The following is a 25,048-nucleotide window of genomic DNA, read 5'->3' on the forward strand; positions in this document are numbered from 1 at the left end:
GCCCTCCAGAGATCATCAACCAACGCGACCAATGCCGTTTCCATGCTGTGCCCAGACCTGAAACCCGACTGGAACGGATCTAGATAAGATGCTTCCTCCAGGAATTGTGGAAACTGTCGCGTGACCACACTCTCAACAACCTTCGCCATAAAGCGAAGGTTGGAGACAGGACAATAGTTGGCCAATATTGCCGGATCCAGGGGCGGCTTCTTGAGGAGAGGCCTCACCACCGCCTCTTTCAAGGCAGCGGGGAAGTAACCCTCACTCAACGAAGCATTGATAACACCCTGGAACCAGCCTCGTGTAACCTCCCGGGAAGCCAGTACCAACCAGGAGGGACACGGGTCCAGTAAACATGTGGCCATACTAAGTCTCCCCAAAATCCTGTCCACATCATCGGGAGTCACAGCATCAAACTCCTCCCAGATAACATTCTCAAGACTATTCCTCGTCACCCTGTCCTGATCTACCCAGTCAGAGTCCAAATCCCCCCAGATCTGAGCGATTTTGTCATACAGGTATTGTCCGAAATCCTCCGCCCTGCCTTCCAGGGGATCCTCCCGCACTCCCGGAGGGAGCAGGGAGCGGGTCACCCTAAACAGGGCGGCCGGACGATTCCCTGATGATGCAATAGAGGCGGAAAAGTAATTAAACTTTGCCGTCTTTATCACCACTAGGTAGGCCTTAATATGCGACCTTACCAGTGTTCGATCAGATTCAGCGAGACTGGCCCTCCAACCGCTCTCCAGGCATCTTTTCCGGTGCTTCATTTCCCTCAGCTCCTCAGTAAACCAAGGAGACACACGGGATCGGCACCGGGTCAGAGACCGCAAAGGCATGACTCGGTCCAAGGCCCCACCAGCCGCCCGATCCCAGGCGGCTACCAGGTCCTCAGCCGAGTCATGTGCTAGATCCTCAGGAAATGGCCCAAGCTCCATCTGGAACCTATCAGGATCCATCAGGCGCCTGGGGCGGACCCATCTTATTGGCTTCACCTCCCTGCAGCGGGGTGTAGCGGTTCGAAGGTCTAGGCAAAGGAGCGAGTGATCTGACCAGGGTTCCATGTCTATATCCCCTATAATAAGATCACTCAACCACTGGCCAGAGACAAAAATCAAGTCCAGAGTGTGTCCACCCCTGTGGGTGGGGCCATGAACTAGTTGGGTCAGGTCCATGGCCGTCATGGAAGCCATGAACTCCTGAGCCGTCTCAGACCTTTCACCGATGGATGGCAAGTTGAAATCACCCATGACCATAAGCCTGGGTGTATCAACTGCCACCATGGCTATCACGTCGAGGAGCTCGGGCAGGGCCATTGCTGCACGGCAGGGAGCCAGGTACGCAAGCAACAAGCCCATCTGAACCCCATGACCCCATCTCACAAAGAGGGATTCACATCCGGCAATCTGTGGCACAGTGGTCTCCCTCGGACTAAGACCTTCGTTAATAATAACCGCCACCCCCCCACCCCACCCCTGGGCCCTCGGCTGATGGAATGCTCTGAATGCTCTCTAGGCATCTTTTCCGACGCTTCATCTCTCTCAGCTCCTTGGAGAACCAAGGAGCCAATTGAGGTTGGCATCAGGTCAGAGGCTGCAAAGGCACAACGTGGTCCAAAGTCCCGGCGGCCGCCCTCTCCCAGGCAGCCACCAGGTCTTCAGTCAAGTCGTGTGCCAGGGTCTCAGGAAATGGCCCAAGCTCCATCAGGAACCTTTCGGGATCCATCAGGCGCCTGGGACGGAACCATTTAATCGGTTCCGTCTCCCTGCGGCGGGGGGAAATGGCAGGAAAGTCCAAGCAAAGAAGAGAATGATCTGTCCATGACAAGGGTTTAATGTCTAAATCCTCTCTACCAAGATCATTCAACCACTGACCAGAAATGAAAATCAAGTCCAGAGTGTGTCCCCCTGTGTGAGTGGGGCCTTGAACTAATTGGGTCAGGTCCATGGCCGCCATGGAAGCCATGAACTCCCGAGCCACTTCTGACGCCTCACCTGCAGATGGCAGGTTGAAATCCCCCCATGGCAATAAGTCTGGGGGTATCAACCGCCACCCTGGCAATAATGTCGAGCAGCTTGGGCAGAGTCACTGCCACGTGGCAGGGAGCCAGGTACGTAGTCAGCAAACCCATCTGTAGAGTGTTCCTGCAGGCTGGGGAGGGCAAAAATGGGACATATGAATCGGGAGGCCAAAAACGGGCCTGTTTTCTCATGAAAATGGGCCCGTATTTCACAAAAATTGGATGTGCAGAGGGTTTGGGAGGCCTGCAGAGTGCTCTTGAGGGCTGAGGAGGGCAAAAACTGGATGTGTGGAAGCCAAAAAACTAATTTTTTCTCGTCATCCTCTTAGAAATCTAGGTGCATCTTATACTCCGGCGCGACTCATAGTCCGAAAAATATGGTAAGTGCTAAGTGCTTGCTATTCCTAAATAGACAGAATGCCAATTTGAGCAGACCATCTGCTTCCTGCTCAGGAATGCCTGACCATAAAGGTGATCCTTGCATAGGAAGGTTTATAGTAAGGAAGAATGCTATTGGTAACATTGATAAAATCTTAATCTACCTTATAACCTTTCACTTATAACCTTTAGCACTAGCTAAACCTTTAATAAACCTATTGTTCTTAGTTTTATATACTACTCCATAGGGGTTTACTGGACTCTGAGAGTGATTTACAATGTCAGCACATTGCCCTCAAAAATCTGGCTCCTCATTTTACTGACCTTGAAAGGATGGAAGGTTGAGTCAAATTTGAGCCAGTCAAGATCAAACAGCTGGCTGTGGGCAGAGTTTTTCTGCAATACTGCATTTTAACCACTGCCCCACCATGGTTCAAGCTTTAGCTGAACTAAGCCACCCAAATTCTTTTTATTATAAGATGGATGGCATACTGTATTAATTACTTGTCTTACTATGACCCTGATGATGTATGCAAGATACTGCTTTTAATGATTGTTTTATAAAGATATGTATTTCCATAATATGTATCAATGTTTCTTTTTGAAATACATTTATTTTTCCCTGTTGAAGCATTTTCCTTATTTTGATGGATCAAAAAGTTAATCAGTAATCTACCAGTCCCAAAATCTCAGTTATCTGTAACACCAAAAAGCCAATATTGAAACAGTTTACTCAGTCCCAAAATTATTTCTCAGGATGCCCAATATTTATAGTTATTTATAGTCCTCAACAGGTCAGTTTACTTCTAAGTTCTCCAAAAAGTTTTTTCTTCTTCTTCTTTCACCTCTTAAGCAATTATCAGACAATGTTTATAATCCTAGGTGATCCATCGGATTTCACCATGTCTTCTTAAGTCACACAGTCAACTCTTCAATTTCAGTGATAATTCCTGGTATTTGTATCCACTCTACTTAGAAATCTTCAAAAAGTCTCACAATTTCTTCCGCATCAGTCGTGAAGCAAATAAGTATAAAATAATATGCAAAAAGGCAGTCTTCCAGATGTTGTTTGTCTCCACTCTCTTTTCTGCCTTATCAATCCTCAGATTATTCCAATGTTATTCCCAGCCTTGTAAAAATATAATATATATATTCTTTCACCAGTGGATGGCACCTTCTCCTAAAATTTCAACATTACACAAAATCTAACAGTTGATTGTTGTTCCAATTTTCTTCAAGCAATTTCTTCCAATAATCAACCAAATATTCCCAGCATTTCAAAATGACTTTTCAAAATATTACCAATAAAATATTTGAATCCAGTCTTTCTGTATTTTAAAACTTCATATTCTCCCCTTAGGTTTCACTTTCGGTAATTTTTCTCTAAGTGTTTATTCGCCACTTTCTCACCACTTTAGAGAGTCTTTCTTTTGGAATTTCTTTGCTTTGGGATTAGATCTCTAGTATAGAAGTTGAAAATCACCTCACCCAGTTCCAGGCCACAGTTCACAAACTGCTCCAGCACATTTCCTTCTCCAGTTGTCCCAGCTTCTCGGTGGCCATAATGGTCACCTCTCTACTTCATTGTTGGATGGGAGGGCACCTCGGATCAAGCAGAAGAGACGCCGCTCTCCGTGATCTGCAAGCCCCCCCTCCTTTCTTTGTCATCCCTTCAGGGTGAGTTTAGTGCCTTAGGGCCCTCCAACGATGAGGATTCGGCCTAGATTCACAGAGCCCCGTTACCCACGACCGTACCGCAGCAATGCCAAACTGGAATTCCTAATCTTGTAGCTATCTTACAAAGCTCTACTGATTACAATCTAAATATAAAATCTAAATGTAATTAATATTTCTTTGTAGTTTAAACTTGGTAGCCCAAGAGGAATTTCAGACTCTCATGGTTTTCAAACTAGAAAGAATTTAGATTCCTTGATTTTCTATTCAGTCCATGATGAATTCAGAACAACTCAATGTTGGGGCGGTGGAAATCTATAAGTGATAAACTGCTTTGGGTTCATATACATACCCATTCCGAAGGGCAGAAACTCTTCTCTCTCTATGAACTTCCCATCCTTATCTAAAAAGTGATTTGGGTTGAATTCTTCAGGTGTCTCCCATTGTTCAGGATCAAAGAGAACAGAACGCAGGTCTGGGATAATAATGGTCCCCTGCAAACAAAGAGATGATTAAACAGAGCAGTTTCATAAGGGAAAAAGGGAGAAAAGTTCAAACAATATTGATGAAACATTTGGTTTTAGTTTGCCTTTATGGACCCATATTTGTTCATTTCCAAAAAGAGTTTCTGAGAGCAGTGGCTGTTCTTAGCATGTCTCACTTTTGGAATGTGGTAATCCTTCATCTTTACATCTTTTGTAGTTTGTCTGGGAAGCCCAGTTATCAAGACATATTTTAGACGCTGCATTTCATGAATCACAGCATTGGTGTAGGGCAGCTTCTTCCGATCCTGATAGGAAATTGACTGTGAGATGTCAAACACATCTTTAATCTCCTTCTGGACTTTCTCTAGAAAAAAATATGGAAATAGAAGCTTAATTTCCTTCATTTGTTTCCAAATTTTAATCCTTAGAGGCCTATTGCTACCAATGTTCTTCAGAGTATGTGATCTTCACCTTCAATTTATTACTGGCTTCTGAATTCCTTATCTATTGGAATACCAAAGTTCACAACCCCAGCTAGGCCTCCAACCCCAGTTGCCAGCTCATTGACCTTTATGTCACCATTGTCCCTGGCCCACCTTACCAGAGGGCTCCAAATCCATCTCTGATCTCTGGGTTTTGCACTCCTCCTTCCAATCTCTGACCTCTGATTTGGGACACATACTTCACTTCAAAGGCCCCTGTTGACTTTGGGCAAGTTCTTGCTTCCAGTCCCTGCCAGTGTGTCATCCTTCTGGGCTGGCTTCAGCTCCAGCTCCAAGATAGCTCTTCACTACACCTCTATCAGCCTTCCACCCTCAGGACACACTCTTTGGCATGGCTTCCAGCCATGCAACCCCTTCAGACTGGCACTGGATCACACTCAGGGCCACCTCTCTACCTCCTACCAGTCCCTTAGGAGTGCAGTGGCACATGCATTTAGAATGCTGGGTTGACAATTACAAGCCTGTGTTCGAGACCTGAGTGCTGCTCTATGCTTGGGTGAACGCCTGTCATTTGCTCTAGCTCCTGCTGATGTAGCAATTTGAAAGCATGCAAACATGAATAGATAAATAGTTACCACTTTGGTTGGCTCATTTAGGGGATATGAAAGGCATTCCCAACTGGGCATCCCCCAGACAACAGTGATGACACTGGTTAATACTTTTAACCTGGAAGCAACTCGGTACTTCCAACATTTTATGACGATGAACAGTCCCTTGTCCTGGTCATGTCCCTCAGTGCTTCAGACAATGGTCCTAGGTTGGCTCTCCCTGTCCACCTGAAATCTTCACTGGTTGGCAGGGTGAAAATACAAGTCTCAGCTGCCTCCGGACTCCAGATCAATCCCCTGTCTTTGCCAGGCCATCCCAGTTTGGTCCCTTCAGTCTCTGGACTCCAGTCAAATAGCAGGAAAGGCAGTAGCAGGGCAGGAAGAAGATAAGGTTAAGGGGAAGATTGAGGGCTTCCTTTGGTGCTCCAAGTGGTGAAGAATCTCCCACAATTTTCCCATCCCTTCTCTTCATGGCAGGGAGCCTTGTGTTGTGCATCTGCTTGCTCCCGCCATCTTGATTTATTATTGTTTGGAAATTTAGTCTTGTATATGCAATTTAGTCCAGAAACAAGTAACAAATCTAAGAACCACAGTAGATTTCTATGTTGAACATGTTAGCTGTTTCAGATTTGTATTGATTCCAGTTTTTAGTTCCTTGCTCAACATTTTATTGAGAAATCAAAGAAGGCCCTCAAATTCTTTCTGTGTATGTATATATGAACTCGATTGCAGAAAATATGACTTCAGCAACAGAATGGTCAATGCCTGGAATGCACTACCTGACTCTGTGGTTACTTCCCCAAACCCCCATAACTTTAACCTTAGACTGTCTACTGTTGACCTCACCCCGTTCCTAAGAGGTCTGTAAGGGGCATGCATAAGCGCACCAACGTGCCTACCATCCCTATCCTACTGTTCCCAAAAAGGATTTGTATCCTTTTTCTGAATTCATAATCATGTTTATACTTATATCTGTTATCTTACGTGTTTGACAAAATAATAAATAATAATAATGTTATGAGAATGGCACTTGTTCCCATTGCCAGATATGTCTCACCTTGGATGTCAGGATGATTGGTCAAGAGGAGCAGTGCCCACATCAGAGTAGCAAAGGTTGTCTCTGTTCCAGCAGCAAAAAAATCAAAAATACACTGAACCAGGTTTTCTTCATTGTAGGTAGAGTTGGGGTCCTTCTTGCTCTGATGTTTAAAATGGACAATGAAAATTACAACAATTCTAAGAAGATTTTTTCTGAAATCTCAACATCTTTTTTGTAATGTGGTGACCAAAACTGGATGCAGTATTCCAGGTGTGGTCTTATTAAATATTTTTAAAATGGAACTAATACTTCATGTGATTTTGATTCTATGCCTCTGTTTATACAGCCAAGGATTTTATTAGCTTTTTTGCCTCACACTGCTAACTCATGTTTAAATGATCATCCACTAGGACTCCAAATCCATGAGGACTCCCTCATGGTTACTGTTTTTGAGCCAGATTTCACCTAATCTGTACTTACTTTGGTTTTTCCTGCCCAGGTGTAAAACCATGGTTTTCTCATTTATGTATTTTTTTTTAGTCCTCAATTTATAACTGTTCATTTGGTGATTATTCAAAGTGTCCTCAGCACTGAAAAATGTGACTTATGACCACTTTTCATATTGTTGCAGCATCCCCATGACCATGTGATCAAACTTCAGGTGCTTGGCAACTGGCATGTATTAATGATGGTTGCACTATCCTGGGGTCATATGATCACCATTCGTAACCTTCCCAGATGGCCTCTGACAAGCAAAGTCAGGGGGGAAGCCAGATTCGATAAACGATCATATGATTCACTTAACCACTGCAGTGATGCACTTAACAACTGTAGTAAGAAAAGTCATAAAATGGGGCAGAATTCATTTAACAACTGCCTTGCTTAGCAACAGAAAGTTTGTGCCCAGTTGTGGATGTACATCAAGGACTAGCTGTACTGGATTCTTGTGAGATATCAATAAGCTTTCACCAAACCAGTGCAACATCATGAAGAGCTATGGGACAAATGACACAATGCAGTCCATCTGCCTATTGATGGAGAAGCATCTTGAGAAACAAAACACCATAGATACGGCAGTCACTGAGCTAGAAAAAGCATTTGATCATGTACCACATGACCTATTTGTTTCCCATCCATAAATGGTCCAACCACTCACCATTGCTCTTTATAATTAGTGTGGACACTGTGACCATAAAGCAACCGTGGATGCTGTTATATACTGATGATACCATGATGGAGAGTGAAAGATGAATTGAAGCATTGAACCATCCTTGAACCATTAATTCAAAGGTGGAAAATCTACCTTAATGGTTTAGGAATGGAGGTCAGTATTAAGGAGACTGTATATGGCTCAGTGGCTAAGACACTGAGCTTATTGATCGAAAGGTCAGCAGTTTAGCAGTTCGAATCCCTAGTGCCACATAATGGGGTGAGCTCCCATTACTTGTCCCAGCTTCTTCCAACCTAGCAGTTTGAAAGCACGTAAAAATGCAAGTAGAAAAATAGGGACCACCTTTGGTGGGAAGGTAACAGCGTTCTGTGCACCTTTGGCATTTAATCATGCCGGCCACATTACCACGGAGATGTCTTCGGACAGCGCTGGCTCTTCAGCTTTGAAACGGAGATGAGCACTGCCCCCTAGAGTCAGAAACAATAGCACATATGTGCGAGGGGAACCTTTACCTTAAATGTGGTGACCAGACCGATGGCCCACTCAAGACTGATAGTATCAAATTGTAAATAAAGTGATCCACTATAACTTCAAATCAATAAAAGTTGCTCTTTAAAAAATCAAATCTTTTTCTGAAAATGTTGGAGAGGAGGACCTTTAGTCCTTGTTTCAAACTGTTTTACATTTTTACTTATGGTCAAAGCTGTGGGAGGATCTGTCCTTTTCCGATCATTTCAAGATAAGTTTAAGTTTACTTTATTGTCATTGCACCTTGTACAATGAAATAAATGCCATCTTCAGTGTACATCATACATAAGAAAACTATAAATAAAAAAAAACATCCTTTACATTCTATACAATTAAATTAAGGACCCCTGATACTGCATTAATATTACACTATACAGTGCAACAAGTGTGATAAGTATGTGTGTATGTATGTATGTATGTATTTGTCTAGTGCAAATGATTTTTTAACAAATTTATTTATTTTGTCAAGTATGTACAAGATAACAGGGATAAGTATAAGCATGATTATGAATACATGAAATGGGTACGAATAAATGGGGACAGTAGGACAGGGATGGTAGGCACATTGATGCGCTTATGCACGCCCCTTAAAGACCTCTTAGGAATGGAGTGAGGTCGACAGTAGACAGTCTTATGTTAAAATTTTGGGAGTTTGAGGATGTAACAACAGAATCAGGTAGTGCATTCCAGGTATTGACCACTCTGTTGCTGAAGATGTATTTTCTGCAATCGAGTTTGTATCTATTGTGTGCTCGTACAATTTGGTGTACTAATCAAAAATCCCTGTTAATATAGTGAAGGATGTGTGTATGTCCTTTTATTTTTATAGTTATAATGTACACTGAAGATGGCATTTAATGTTGTTGTACGATGTGCAATGACAATAAAGTAAACTAAACTAATTATTTTCCTTCTTAATGGAATTGCTTTACAAAAAAAGAGGAAAGAGTGTTTAAGTTTAAGATTGCAGAGGTACAATATAGCCCTTATTTAGAAGCAATCTGAATTAAAATGGGCTAAATTCAGAATAGGAATTGAATGAAAAAGAAAAAAAAAATCCAGTGAAGACAATTTCAGTAGCCCCTCCTGTTTGCTTATAGCAAGGAATATAGTGATTCCTTTTTCATGTATTGAACCACAGTAAAACCATACCTTCTCCATCTGTAGAAGGTAGTGATCAATGAAATCTTGAGGTTCATGCAAAGCACTGGATTCCTTGTGTTTTTCTATTTCTTGCTTGGCAAAGGAATGGATTGTCTCTGCAGAAGCCAAGGCCTCCTTGTGAGGACCTGGGAGGTAGCTCATTAATCTTGGGAACATAATAAGCATCTAATAGAAATGGAAAAGGAAAAGTTTATTTATTCCCCACTACAAATAAAGAAGACTCTCAGAAGCTCACAGTAATAGACAGCACTTAATAGCTAAAGAAAACCACTACAAGCACATTAAAATATGGCAAAACATGTTTTACTGTCAGACCTCAAAAGTCCTCCAGAAAAGCTGTTCCCAAATTCTTCCAGAAAAGAATTATGTTAGAGGCAGATTGATTTTTATAAAGCTATTATAAAATTCTCTCATTCTCTCCAGGAGCCTTTCTAAATATGGTTAACCATGGCTAACTAAGCCATTCTTCAAAAAATCTGGATTCACATGCCAAGCTAAAAAATGAATTAACTACATGGATTGGATATTCGGTTTGCTAGGTTTTCATAAGAGAATAACAGAGTTGGGAGGGACCTTGGAGGTCTTCTAGTTCAACCCCCCCCCCCACTTTATCTGAAATGATAAAGACTCTTTATCATTTCAGACAATAGTTGTCCAATCTCTTCTTAAAAACCTCCAGTGATGAAGCAGCTGCAATCTCTTAAGGCAAGCCATTCCACTGGTTAATTGTTCTTCCTGTCAGGAAATACCTTCTTAGTTCTAGTTGCTTCGCTCCTTGATTAGTTTCCATCCATTGCTTCTTATCCTGCCTTCAGGGGCTTTGGAGAATAGCTTGACCTCCTCTTCTATGTGGCTGCCCCTTAGATATTGTAACACTGCTATCATGCACCACTGCTCCTCGTTTTCACTAGACTAGATACACCCAAGTCCTGCAGCTATTCTTCATATGTTTTAGTCTCCTGCCCCCAATCATATTTGTTGCTCTTCTCTGGACTCTTTCCAGAGTGTCAAGATCTTTTTTATATCACGGCGATATAAAACTGGATGCAATATTCCAAGTGTGGTCTTACCAAGGCCTTGTAAAGTGGTACTAACCCTTCACGTGATTTTGATTCTATCCCTCTGTTAATGCAGCAAAAGAAGTTCTGGATGGAAGCCATGGGTTTAAATCAGAATGAAGCAGATGTTGGTTTGGTATTAGGAACAAATTGTAAAAACTGTTCAATGATGGACTGACCCAGGAAGTGGTGGACCATCTTTTCTAGAACTGTTTAAACATGGGATGGACAGCCAACTGCTGGTGAATACTGAAATGATGGATTCCTTCACTGGCAGAACCACTTTGGTACAGTGGTTAATGCACAAATTAGAAACTGAGTATTAGTCCCAACTCAAGCACTCAGTCAATTGGGTGAAACTGGATCAGTCGCTCTCTCTCAGACCCTGGGAAGTGGGCAATGGCAACCCACTTCCAAAATCTTGACAAGAAAACTTAAAGACTTGTCCAATCCACTGGGAATAAGAGTACAAAAGATGATTTCCAAGGCTTCGTCCATGGATTCCATTCATGATTACATGAAAATACTGAGGGAAACAGTTTTGCCTGTTTAATAGAAAACATGACTCACCAAATGAAAAAAGCGACCACTTAATTCCACAATACTTTGAAGGGCTTGAATTAATTTCTGGAAGTTTTCATCTTCAGGGGCAAACTGATGCCCAAAACTCAAAGCACATATGACATTAGAAACTGTGTTTATTACTGGAATTGAAGGGTCAAAGGGCTGTCCTGCAAATGAAGATATTTGATAATGAATTATTAAAGAACAGGACTGCTACAGGATGAAAATAATTATTGGAAACTCCTATCAATTTTTTCAAAAATGTAAAAAAAAATTCATATCAAATACACATATCAAATACACATTTCTTGTTCAAAATACACAGAATGAAAAAATGTGAGCCATTACCCCAAATTACATTACAAAATTACCTTTTGTTTCTCTAAAGATCTCCACCAGTGTCTGAGCTCCGTCTTCTATTTGATGCTCAATGCTTTTCTTGCCCAGGCCCAGCTTCCGCAGAGAAGTGATGCCAATGTGTCGCTGCTGTTTCCAGGTGTGGCCATTGGAGAAAATAATTCCTGAGGGCATCAGCAGACAACGATAAATGATTCCTTATAACACTCATATTTTTTTAAAAAAACCTTATAACACTGCCTTGTCAGGATTTGGAAAAGAGATCAGAAAGACAGCAGATTGGTTTGGCTATCTGGATCCGAGAGCAAAGCTGCAGCCAATAATCGTTAGCACATCTCCTGGCTGCCTGTTGGACTTTGCTATGAGCAGCTCGCAGAACCTGTAGGTTGTGCTCACTGGAACAGGCTTTATATGCAATTAAAGCTCTCATTTTTTCCTTGATGGCTGGCGTCAATTCCTCCGAATGGGCTTCAAACCAAACTGCTGTCTTTCTGATCTCTTTAATAAATACTGACAAGGCGGTGTTATAAACGGCATTCTTTTTTTTATTTATTTATTTATTTAAAACAATGCATCAAAAAAAAGAAATAGTCAAACAAATGATCGCGACAGGAACTTTACATGATATTTACACTTTCTACTGTATGTAGGCTTCAGTCAGATTTAACATATATTAAACATAATCCTGGTTATACTTGACTTTTTGGGCGTCTGTTGTTCAACCAAACGTACCATTTGTCCCAACATTGGAAATATACGGAGCCCTTTTGATCTCTCAATGCTTTAGTCAGCCTGTCGGCTTCCGCATAATCCAAAATTTTCTCCAAAATCATATCTTCAGCCGGCAGGTCTTTCCCCTTCCAATGTTGAGCGAAACATATTCTTGCTGACGTGGTGATAAATACACACAGACACCATATATTTGTGCCTATGTGGTCTGGCCTGATGTTCAGTAGATAGTACTCTGGTTTCAGAATTAGGTTATAACCTGTGATTTCCATGATCCATGCCTGTATAATTTTCCAGAATTCAGTCGTCCTGGAGCAGGTCCACCACATGTGGAAATAGGTGCCAATCTCCCCACACTTTTCCTACATGCTGCTCAGACACTCCTCAGACTGGGAAACGATCACCCTATTTGCACAGCTGAGTGCCAATCAAATCCCTCTGGAGCTGGATCCACCTCACTTCCTGCTTCTTCCTCAGACTTTTTCACTCAGCCATTGCAATAGCATCGAGTGTCTGTTCTCTTGATTACATTTCGTTCTTAATTTAGTTTGTACTTTACTGAATTGGCTAAATATTATTTATTTACTGTTTAAAGGTGCTGCGCTTCGTTTGCCTTCGCTTGGAGAGGTTTTAAGCGCGTAGCGGCGGTTCGGGGCTCTGGCCGCCACTTGCGGCTTGGCTTGGCTGGCGCTTTAATTCTAACTATTTTTCCCGCCATTTGCCGCCATTGCCGCCATTTTGCTGCCAGTCACTTTGCGAGGCTCCGGTTTGCCTTAGTGGCCATTAGATCGATCGGCTTGAGTCCCTGCCGGCTGGCATACTCATCAGCTGTCTTTGAAAATTGTGACTGCTCCCTTTGCTGCAGCTTCAGTCCGGCCGCAGGCGCTTTGTTTCGCCTGGCTTAGGACTTCTGGAAATTCGCCTCGCGGGCCGCCATTTTGGGCCCTGATCATCGGCACCGCTTTTGGATCTCTGTGGCCATAGCGACCTGGGCTTTGGTTTCCAGGGTCACTAGATTGCTGGCAGGTGGGGACGCTGTCCTGCTCGTACCTGCAATTCACAACGGCCTGTAGAGGGGTGCCTGAAAGTTCCAGGGAAGTACATATTGCTTAAATTAATTTACATTCTTATTTAAAAAAAAAGAAAAGAAAAAGAAAAAGGGCCGTTGCCTTGTTATATTGATAGACTGGTTGTGGTTGTAGATACTTATTGCATTTATTACAATAAAAAATAAAAAAAATAAAAAATAAAATTAAATTAAATTAAATAATAATAACAACAGAGCATATAGATATATATATTACAATTTATATTACTAATATTCAATCATATATATAGAATTGATAAGTTTCTATTTACAATTAATTAATTAATTAATTAATAATTCATTGGGGTGATTGATCATGGATGACAGGGAGGAAGGTGCCCTTTCTTCTGATATGGACAGGAGTCCCTCTCCTTCCCCAGTACCTTCCCCTAAACAGCTCAGGGGGAAGAAATCTAAGGCTTCCAGGCAGGCAAAGTCCTCCAAATCTGCCACAGCAGATAAAGATGCCCAAAGGAGGCATAAAGCATTAGAAAAGCAGTTTGCTAAGGCTAGGCAACGGGCCCAGGACCCTGGTCAAGGACCAATTCCTGAAGGCTTGAGCCATGAGGTGACCTGTGAGCCCTCGGCCTCTCATAATGTAGAATTGTTGGTCAGTGGTCTGAGGGAGGATGGCCCATCAACCTCTCAGGAGGCTCCAATGTCTGGGACTAATCAGTCAAGGGCCAGTGTTAGGTCCCACTCCTCTAGTTTTGCAAGCCATTTTTCTCAAGCTTCTAGGCCAGACCCTGAAGCTACCTTTACACCCACTGCAGCCGGCCTCCGCCCTGAAGCGGGCCCAGGGTTCCCTCAGCCTGTGGATTTTCAGTCCTTTTTTACTCAGGCCATGTCCCATATGTATCAAATGGGGTTGCAACAAGCCACTGGTGCCTTCCCTGCTCCTACGTGCCCTACTACTTCTGCCTTTTCCATGCATCCCCCTGGTGCACAACATCAGCAGCAATCTGTTGCCTGTAGCCTTGTGCCTGAATCAGCCCGGGAGGACGATTTCCTAGAGGATTTTGAGATGTCAGAGGATGAAGAAGAGATTCAGGACAAGCCGGCCTTTCCGGGACTATTTAAGCCTTCTTTGTTTCGCTCTCTCCTACGCAAGGCAAAAGCTGCCACTAATATGGAGTCCACTCCTCTTCAGGGTTCCTCTTCTTCTACTCCATCTGGTCCCAGTAGTAACTTGTTCAATCTACCTCAACCTGATGAGGATTTTGTTCCCTGTCCGGATCTTTTTTGCCAGGTTGTTCAAAAGCCTTGGGACCGCCCTGCCTCGTCGTCAGATCCGAATTCATTTGATCGAAAGCTCTATGCTTCGGCTCCTGTGCTGGATGCCCTTTTGCAGTTGCCAACAATTGATGATCCGGTGGCGAGTCTCACATCGTCTTCCATCCTGGTAGGTGAGGCGGGGGATGGCCTCAAGTTTGAGGACAAACGGGCCGAAATGGGTTTTCGTAAAACACACCAAGTGGCGGCTTGGGCCATTCGTGCTGCAACCTCCTCATCATTTTTTTTTTTTTTTATTGCAAAAGTTTTACAATTACATTTTCACCCCTTTTTTTTCCACCCCCCCTCCCTCCCCAAACTTCCCATCCTCCCTAACCCTCCCTAACCCTCCCCCCCCAAGACTTCCCTATTATATACTCATAACTAATAACACTGATATATAAACCTGAACCCATCCCTCCCCTTATATAGTTTTTCCTCTTTATCTCTTTACATTAAAATATTTCTAATACATTATTTTCAAATAAAAGCTATTTGATACTTTCTAGTTTGGTATTTGGTCTGAACATATTCTATCCACCTTTTCCATTCCCATTCATAAGTCTCTTGTGAACAATCTTTTAAATAAGCTGAAATCTTCGCCATCTCTGCAAAACTTGCCATCTTCAAAGTCCATTCCTCGATAGTAGGCAAAACTTCATTCTTCCAATATTTACCTATCAACAATCTTGCTGCTGTTATCATATACAATATTAATTTTATTTCACCCCGTGTAAAACCCTTAACTATACCCAATAAAAACAATTGTGGAGAAAATTGAATTTTTTTCTTCAAAACATTCTGCATGACCCACCATATTTTTATCCAAAAAGCCTTAACTTTCCTACAGGTCCACCAAACATGATAATACGTAGCATCCAAACATTCGCATCTCCAACATTTTGGCTGAACATTAGGGTACATACATGACAACTTTTTAGGATCCAAATGCCATCTATAAAACATTTTATAAAAATTTTCCCTCAAATTCTGCGACTGTGTGAACTTAACATTCTGAACCCAAATTTTTTCCCATGTTTCCAACATCACTGGTTCTTCAAAATTTTGTGCCCACTTAATCATACAATCTTTAACTAATTCAGTTTCTGAGTCCCTTTCTAGCAAAACATTATAAAGCCTTTTAATATGCATTGGACCTTTCTCCCTTATATGTCTAACCAATTCTTCCTCATGCAATATAATACCAGTTTTTTGGTCCTCTTTCCATCTCAATTGTAATTGATTATATTGTAACCAGGTTAAATTAATCCCTTCGTCCAACAGTGTCTGCAATGTCTTCAGCTGCCATCTGCCCGCATCTGTAAAAAGAACCTCTTTGTATAAAAACCCCCCGAGTGACATTATATTTGTATTCCACAAGGTATGACCAAGATCCAGCCATAGCGGTATTTTATAATCCCATTTGAGTCGGTGCTTCTTCCATACTCTCATCAAAGAATCTCTGAGTATATGACTTTTAAATACTTTATCAACTTTATCATGGCTATGATAAAGCTGTGGCTTCCAGCGTCCCGATATAGCCAGCTGACGCCATCGCTGGCTATTGGGGGCGAATCACTCGCCCCCACGGAGAGGGCTCGCAACTTGGGCGTCCTCCTGGACGCACGGCTGTCTTTAGAAGATCATTTGACGGCCGTGGCCAGGGGGGCTTTTTATCAGGTTCGCCTGATATGCCAGCTGCGCCCCTTTCTAGATCGGGACTCTCTACGCACAGTCACTCAGGCACTAGTCATTTCCCGCCTGGACTACTGCAACGCTCTCTACATGGGGCTCCCCCTGGGGTGCACCCGGAGGCTCCAGCTGGTCCAGAACGCGGCCGCGCGGGGGATTATGGGGGCGACGAGGCGCTCCCATGTGACACCTCTCCTGCGCGAGCTGCACTGGCTCCCAGTGGTCTTCCGGGTGCGCTTCAAGGTGTTGGTGACCACCTTTAAAGCGCTCCATGGCTTAGGGCCGGGGTATTTACGAGACCACCTTCTGCCACCAATAGCCTCCCACCGGCCAGTACGCTCGCACAGAGTGGGCCTCCTCAGGGTGCCGTCCGCCAGACAATGTCGGCTGGCGACCCCCAGGGGGAGAGCCTTCTCTGTGGCGGCGCCCACCCTCTGGAACAACCTTCCCCCAGAGTTACGTATAATAACAGACCTCCGGATTTTTCGTCGGGCCCTGAAAACCTATTTATTTCAACAAGCTGGGCTGGCCTGAGTTAAATTTTAAATTGATTTTAAATTGGGTTATCTTAATTTCGGCCAAAACATTTAATTATTTTAATATTGTTCTTAAATTTTGTATGCTTTGTTTTTATCTTGGCTGTGCACCGCCCTGAGTCCTATTTGGAGAAGGGTGGTATAGAAATTTAATAAATAAATAAATAAATAAATAAATCATCGTAAAATAAGTAAGCATGCCATCCAAATTCAAGATCAAAACTTTCTGCATTCAATATTCCAGCCTTTTTACTTCCAAACCAATCACTTGTTAAAGTTAAAGCTGCTGCATCATAATATAACTGTAGGTTTGGGAGTTTAAGGCCTCCTCTTTCTGGAACGTCTTGCATAATTTTCAATTTCACTCTCGGCTTTTTCTCGTTCCAGACAAATTTGTTCACACCAGACTGCCAAACTTTCAGTTGTTTATCACTTTTAAGCACCGGAATCATTTGAAACAAAAACAGAAATCTTGGCAAAATATTCATCTTAACTGCTGCTATTCTTCCAAGTAAAGACAGTTGCAGCTTTTTCCAAGTCTCCATGTCTTTCTGAACCTCTCGCCACAACACCTCATAATTATTTTGAAACAATTTCATGTTTGATTCTGCAACCTGAACTCCAAGATATTTTACCTTAGGTACAATTTCAAAACCTGCCCTCCTTTCAAGCTCATGTTTACGATCTTGTGTCATATTCTTAACTATCATTTTAGTCTTTTTTGAATTCAGTCTAAAACCTGAAACTCTACCATAGTCTCGTATAATGTCGTTCATCAGGATTGTTGATTCCATTGGTTGTGATAGGGTAACAACCAGATCATCTGCAAATGCCTTTATTCTATAATCCTCTTGCCTTATCACTATGCCTTTCAAAATTTTTGAGTCCCGTATTGTATTTAGCAAGACTTCCAATGTTAAAATAAATAAAAGTGGGGACAACGGACATCCCTGTCTTGTTCCTTTTTCAATTTTAAACTCTGTCGTCAGACTTCCATTAATAATAATCTGTGCTTTTTGCTCTTGATAAATTGCTGAGATCGCCTGTATAAATTGGTCCCCAAAGCCCATCTTTTTTAAAGTCTTTAGTAGAAAGTTCCAATCCACTCTATCAAAGGCCTTCTCCGCATCCAGAAAAACCAGCACTGCAGAAATCTGTTTATTCTTATCAAGATATTCCAATAAGTCTATTACTTGCCTTACATTGTCCTTCATGTATCTGCCCTCAATAAATCCCGCTTGGTCCTCATGAATCACTTTTTGGATTACTGGCATCAACCTGTTGGCTAATACCTTCGCATAAATTTTATAGTCTGTGTTCAAAAGAGATATTGGTCTGTAGTTCTCTGGTTTTTTAGGACCAACTTGTTCCTTTGGTATCAAAGATATATAAGCAGTTGTCCAAGATGGGGGTATTTTACCCCCTTGTTGAATATTGCAAAATAAATCTCTAAGTTGTCCCACCATTTCAGCTTGTAAGGTTTTGTAATACACTGCAGTCAAACCATCCGTGCCAGGAGCTTTGGCTGTTTTTAGCTGCTTAATTGCTGCTATTATCTCCTCCTCTGTTATAGGATAATTCATTCTTTCCTTTTGTTGATCAGTAATTTTTGTAACTCTCTTATCCTTTAAATATTTTTCTATAAGTCCATTCTGCACCTCTTCTTTGGCATATAATTTAGTATAATAATCCACAAAAGCTTCTTTAATTAATTTTTGTTGAAAAATTTCTTTCCCTCCAATATCAATACTATCAATAGTCCGTATACTTTGTTTTTTCCTCAGTGTGTAAGCCAACCATCTGCCCGGTTTGTTAGCATTGCAAAATGTATTATGCTTCGCGTATTGTAAACTTGTTGCAACTTGTTCCGCCATAAGCATTTGAAATTGGTCTTTCAAAAGTTTTATAGCACTTCGTATTCTTTCATCTGTTGGGTTTTTAATAAGTAACTGTTCTTTATTCTTTATTTCCATTTCCAACTCAGATCTTTTCTTTTGTCGGAACAGTCTATGTTTAGAATTCATGTAGATAAGTACCCCTCTCATATAAGCTTTACTTGCGTCCCAAACAATTTCAATTGGGGTACCTTTATTCAAATTTATTTCAAAAAATTCTTTCAAATGCTTTTTAAGTTCTATTGTATTTTTTTCATATCTAAACAAGTTCTCATTTAATCTCCAAGAACGTCTCTCAACCTTATCCATCTCGATTTCTATCCATACAGGGCTATGGTCAGTCAAAGTTCTTGGAAAAATCTTTGTTCTTTTTGTCTTAACAAGTAGATCATTTGACAACAGAATAAAATCAATCCTAGAAAAGGATCTATGTCTATCGGAAAAGAAAGTGTAATCCAATTCATTTGGATTATGTATTCTCCAAACATCTTTTAGTTCCATATCTTCTTTCATATCAAAAAAGGTCTGCGGTAGTCTAATTCTAGACTTTGCCAAGCTCTTTTTATCTAATTTAGAATCAATTACTCCATTCCAGTCTCCCATAATTAAAATAGATCTATAGTCCCATTGCAATATTTTGGTATGTAACATCTTGTAAAAATAATCCTGTTGTTGGTTAGGAGCATAAATTCCAATCAAAAGAATTTGACCATTTGCTGTAAGCAATTCAATTGCTACAAACCTACCATCTTGATCTAGTTCTATAACTTTTGCTGTTAATTTTTTATTTACATAAATAACCACACCATTCTTTTTCTGCGAAGTTGAAGATATATAATGTGCTCCTAATTTTGAGTTTATCAAATATTTTTGATCTTGAGTTGTAATATGCGTTTCTTGTAGACATATTATATCATTATTAAATTGTTTCAAATATGTAAATAATTTCTTCCTTTTCTGTGCTGAATTCAACCCATTAACATTCCAAGATAGACACTTAAAGGCCATCAGCCTGTTTCTGGAGCGCAGAGCAAAATATTTGAAGTTCATCCGAGAGCTTCGATCTTGCTCCTCCCATAGCTCCACTCTCTTGTGGGGTACTCTTAGCTGCCTTCTTGTCTTGTCTTTCCTGTTGTTGTTGTTGCTTTTGTTTAAGTAGCTTGGATTGAGCTCTAGTTATACGTTGATCTTTAACTTCAGTCAACTGAATCAAATCCAAAATTGGAGAAGAATCCAACAAGGGCTCACTCAGAAAACCTCCTTCTGCACCTTGCACATTTTCTAATTCCTGCTTAGACTGTTCTTTCAATTGCCTCTCTTCACTCTCCTTAATCTCCAAAACTGTAGATGTACGTGGAGATGGTGTTCTTTCCTTAAGAATAGTACTGTAAAAATGTTGTGCCTTCTCCACGGTATTCAGCCGATATCCTTCCCCCTTATATCTAAAAATTATCCCAACTGGTGCATCCCACCGGAAGGGTATCTGTAAATCTTTCAATTCCTTAACAAGAAAACCAAATTCTTTTCTAGCTTTCAGCATTTTAGGAGGTAATTCTTTAAAAATTACAAGTCGTGAGCCCCCCACTTGTACAGATGTATGAAAAGATTTTTGGAGGATTTCATTTCTAATTTCTCTCTCAGTAAAGTATATGACCACATCTCTAGGCAGTTGTCTTTGTCTGGCCACCCAAGAGTTCACTCTGTAAATTTTATCTATTTTATGAAATACCAAATCAGGATTAACTTGTAAAATCTTAGCCAGGGCTTCAGAGGAAACTTGTCTCAAGTCCTGTCTCTCCTCCTCTCGAATTCCCCGAAGCCGTATGGCAAATTCCATCGCCCGGAATTGTATCATGACAATCTCATCTTCAATTCTCTGCATTTTATTGTCAACTTCATCAATTTTATAGTCATTGTCTTTCATCCTAACATTAACTTCTGATTTAAATTCTTCTCATCATTTTTTAATCGGGCGTCGCTGGTGTGGTTACGTCAATTGAAGGACAGACTTCCCCCGGAGGATGCACAATTACAGCAGGACCTGGCCAAACTGGTCGCAGCTGCTGAATATTCAGCTGACGCGTCCTTGGACGCAGCCAAATTCGCTTCCCGGGCCTTAGCTTCGACAGTATCTTCAAGACGTCTCTTGTGGCTCCGTAACTGGAGAGCTGACGCCAAGTCCAAGTGGCGCTTGACTGCGACCCCTTACAAAGGCCCTGCCTTATTTGGCTCATCCCTGGACTCTGTGCTGGTCGAGAATAGGGATAAGAAGAAGGTGTTACCCACATCTTTCCGACGTCAGGATAGGCGCTATGTACCTTATAATCGACAGCCCTTTCGTCAGGAGCAGGGCGCCGGGGGCGCCTCTTACTACAGATCTTCGCAGTCTCACTACCAGCCAACTTCGGACAGGGCGCCCTTTCGTGACCGCGGCCGCCGACAATCCAACTTCAGACGACCTTTCAGACAGTCGGCGGGCCGTTTTTCCAGGCGCGGTAAGTGACTCACCGCCTCTGGTCCCAATCGGGGGCAGGCTCCAAGCATTCTCTCACCAATGGTCAACTACCACATCGGATGCCTGGATTGTCCAAACTGTAACCAAAGGGTTACGTTTGGAATTCACCACCATGCCACAGGACTTTTATCTTCAATGCCCTTGGCCTCTTCAGCCGGAGAAGCGGTCTCTTCTGTTGCTCGAAATTCACCATCTGTTGCAAATCCAGGCCATAGAACAGGTTCCATTGCATCAACTCAACACCGGCTTTTATTCAACACTATTCCTGGTACCGAAATCCTCGGGCGATTGGAGAGGCATTTTGAACCTTCGACGTCTCAATCAACACATCTTGTACCATCGGTTCAAAATGCATTCCCTCAAGTCTCTGCTGGGCTGCATTCGTCAGGGAGATCTGATGCAATCTGTAGATCTAAAGGAAGCGTACCTGCACGTCCCCATTCATCAGTCGCACAGGAAGTTCCTCCGGTTTGCGTTTGGAGACCACCACTTTCAATACAGGGCTATGCCATTCGGCCTTTCGTCTGCTCCGAGGATGTTTACAAAGTTGCTAGCAGCAGTAGCGGCGTCACTCAGAGAGGTTCCTGTTCGTCTGGCATGCTACCTCGACGACATTTTGATCCTGTCGTCTTCTCCCGAACGGGCGACCCAGGACCGGGAGCTAGTACTTCAATCCCTTCAAGACCACGGGTTCACTTTGAATCTTGCCAAAAGTCATCTGGTTCCCTCCTCGAGTATCCTACATCTCGGAGCAATGATAGATTCGACCCTGTGTGTGGTCTCCCTATCTCCCGACAGACAAGCCAGCATTCGGGAACTGACATCTCAAGTCTTATTACGCAGGACTGTGACCTTACTGTCTCTCTCCCAGCTTCTGGGGAAGTTGATATCATGCATAGACATTGTTCCGTGGGTGCATTTCCATCTTTGTCGCCTCCAATGGTTTCTGCTCCCTTACCAGAGACAAGGTCGAGCAGAGTCTCTTCTCAAGGTAAAGGTTCCAGCTCCCGTTCGCCTTTCCCTGAGGTGGTGGCTATCTCCGGCCCTCAACAAAGGTTCCCCCTTTCTGGAACCAGCTCGGATGGTGCTGACCACGGACGCAAGTCTGCGAGGCTGGGGGGCTCACCTCAACCGTCAGCTAGCCCAAGGTGCCTGGTCGTCGACGGAAAAGCTGCACAATATAAATTGGCTAGAGCTCAGGGCGGTCCGACTCGCCCTGATACACTTCAAACGACTTGTATATCGCCAGGACCTTCTGATTCTAACGGACAATGTGGCCACCAAGGCCCATATCAACAAACAAGGGGGGACCCGCTCCTGGACACTAATGCAAGAGGCGGAGCGTCTTCTGTCGTGGGCGGAGCTACACCTCTCGCCAATAAAAGCCGAACACATTTCGGGGACTCTCAATCGAGAAGCAGATTGGCTCAGCAGAGACCAAATAGATCACGCCGAGTGGAGGTTGGACCCCGGCCTGTTCCAGGACCTATCCAGGAGGTTCGGCCTTCCCCTAGTGGACCTGTTTGCGACGGCTCAGAACACCCAATTGCCGAGATTCTTCTCCCGCTACCCATGTCCAGCAGCGGAGGGGCTGGATGCTCTTCGAAGTCAGTGGCCCCGGGGCCTTCTTTACGCCTTCCCTCCTCTTCCTGTCATCTCCAAGGTCGTGCGGAAGATCATTCAAGAACGGGCGAACATTCTGCTGGTAGCGCCGTATTGGCCCCGTCGAGAGTGGTTCGCCGACCTCAAGAACTTATCGGTCGAACCACCGTGGAGGATTCCACCCGACAAGATAGTACTAACTCAAGGAGCCATCTGTCATCCGGAACCAGAATGGCTTCGATTAGCCGTGTGGCATTTGAGCGCATAAAGCTCATCAAGGACAATTTGTCTGACGACGTTATCTCCATTATTCAGGCAGCTCGAAGACCATCAACAATTCGTATTTATAACGCCTCATGGACTGCCTTCACGAGATGGTGCGGAGATCATCACGTAGATCCCACAACTGCATCTGTTCCGGACATTCTGTGTTTTCTGTATGCGGGATTCTCCAAGGGCTTGGCTCCCGCGACGCTACGCCGACAGGTGGCGGCTCTGGCCACTGTCCTGTCAGGGGAAGCTCGTGTGCCTTTGTCTCAGGACCCCAGAATCCGTTCCTTTCTCCAAGGGGTCTCGAACTTGCGGCCGCCGCCGATTCACCGCTACCCCACTTGGGACCTTACCTTAGTGTTGCAAGCCTTAACGGGTCCACCGTTCGAACCCATTGCTTCGTCCAGCCTACGCTACTTGTCCTTGAAGATGGCCTTTTTGTTGGCAATAACTTCGGCGCGCAGAGTATCCGAAATTGCTGCTTTGTCCATGAGGAGTGATCTCTGCATCTTCTATCCTGACCGGGTTGTTCTACGCCTCGACCCGGCTTTTGTTCCCAAAGTGAACACTCGTTTTCATCGAGCCCAAGAACTCGTCTTGCCTAACTTCTGCCCAAATCCGCGTCATCCTGCTGAGAAGCGATGGCATACTTTGGATGTGCGACGGGCACTGAGAAGATATCTCAAAAGGACTGCCCCCTTTCGCAAGACTGAGGCTCTGTTGGTGTCCTTCCTTCCCTCCTCCCTGGGTCAGAAGGTCTCTTCGACTACAGTAGGCAGGTGGCTCAAAGCCTGTATATCTAAGGCATATGACTTAAGGGAGGCCCCTGTCCCGGGTGGTATACTGCCCCATTCTACTCGTAGCGCCGCAACTTCAGCGGCTTGGGCTACCCAGGCTTCAGTAGATGATATTTGCCGGGCGGCCACATGGTCATCCCTTTCATCCTTTGTAAGTCACTATAGGCTGGATAAGTTTGCTTCTGCAGATGCTGCCTTTGGCAGGAGGGTGTTACAGGCTGTAATCGCTCCCCAAGACCAGTCTACGGCTTAGTTCCCTCCCTTCTTTCTCTAACTTGGGTATGTCCCAGTCTGAGGAGTGTCTGAGCAGCGTGTAGGAAAATGGTCGTTGCTTACCTGAACGACCCTTTTGTACACGCTGCGAGGACACTCCGTCCCTCCCTTTTTCTTCGCCGTGCCTGGCTTTGGTGGAGGTCTGCTTTTTCTCCCTCTGTAGCTGTCTGCTTCCTGTGTGACTACCTGGTGGAGTTTCTAACTGTCGATCCTGCTGCTATTGGACCAAGTTGTCTTCGTGAAAAGTCTGAGGAAGAAGCAGGAAGTGAGGTGGATCCAGCTCCAGAGGGATTTGATTGACACTCAGCTGTGCAAATAGGGTGATCGTTTCCCAGTCTGAGGAGTGTCCTCGCAGCGTGTACAAAAGGGTCGTTCAGGTAAGCAACGACCATTCCAACAGTTTGGTGAGAGATTTGAATACATTTTAGAAAGACGAGCAGGTGGAAGGTGCCATCTATACAGCATCTTGTACACATTTTCTTTGTATGATGTTGCCCACAGGAATTTCATATGTTTAAGCCAGATTTCTTCCCATTTTGTCATATCAATTGGATAGCCAATATTTCTCCCCCAGGCAATCATAGAGTCTTTAACTATTTCATCCCCTATCCAATAGTCTATTAAAAGTTTATATATCCTTGATAACATTTTGTCCTCTTTTCCTAGTATGATATTGTCCAGATCATGCTGATTCAAATTAATACCATCTTGTTCCCTATCTTTTTTTAAATTTCAAGCAAATTTGGGCATAATGTCTCCAAGAGACTCTGTGTTGAGGCTTTGTTTTAAAGTATGTATTGCTAACGCAAAAACCATAGTAGCAGCAAAACTCCAGCAGGCACTGGCCATTTTCGTTCATCTTCCCGACACCGAACTGACCTCAAGAAGTGG

At 43.2% G+C, this 25,048-nt stretch overlaps 1 pseudogene; it reads right to left on the reverse strand.

Annotated features, from left to right (window-relative positions):
* Positions 1-25,048, reverse strand: part of LOC139318815 (cytochrome P450 2J5-like) — a 94,700-nt pseudogene that overhangs the window by 50,532 nt on the left and 19,120 nt on the right.

Source organism: Pituophis catenifer, unplaced genomic scaffold (assembly GCF_029215685.1).
Source record: "Pituophis catenifer annectens isolate HBS135680 unplaced genomic scaffold, rPitCat1.0.hap2 SCAF_6, whole genome shotgun sequence".
In the NCBI taxonomy this organism is placed as follows: Eukaryota; Metazoa; Chordata; class Lepidosauria; order Squamata; family Colubridae; genus Pituophis; species Pituophis catenifer.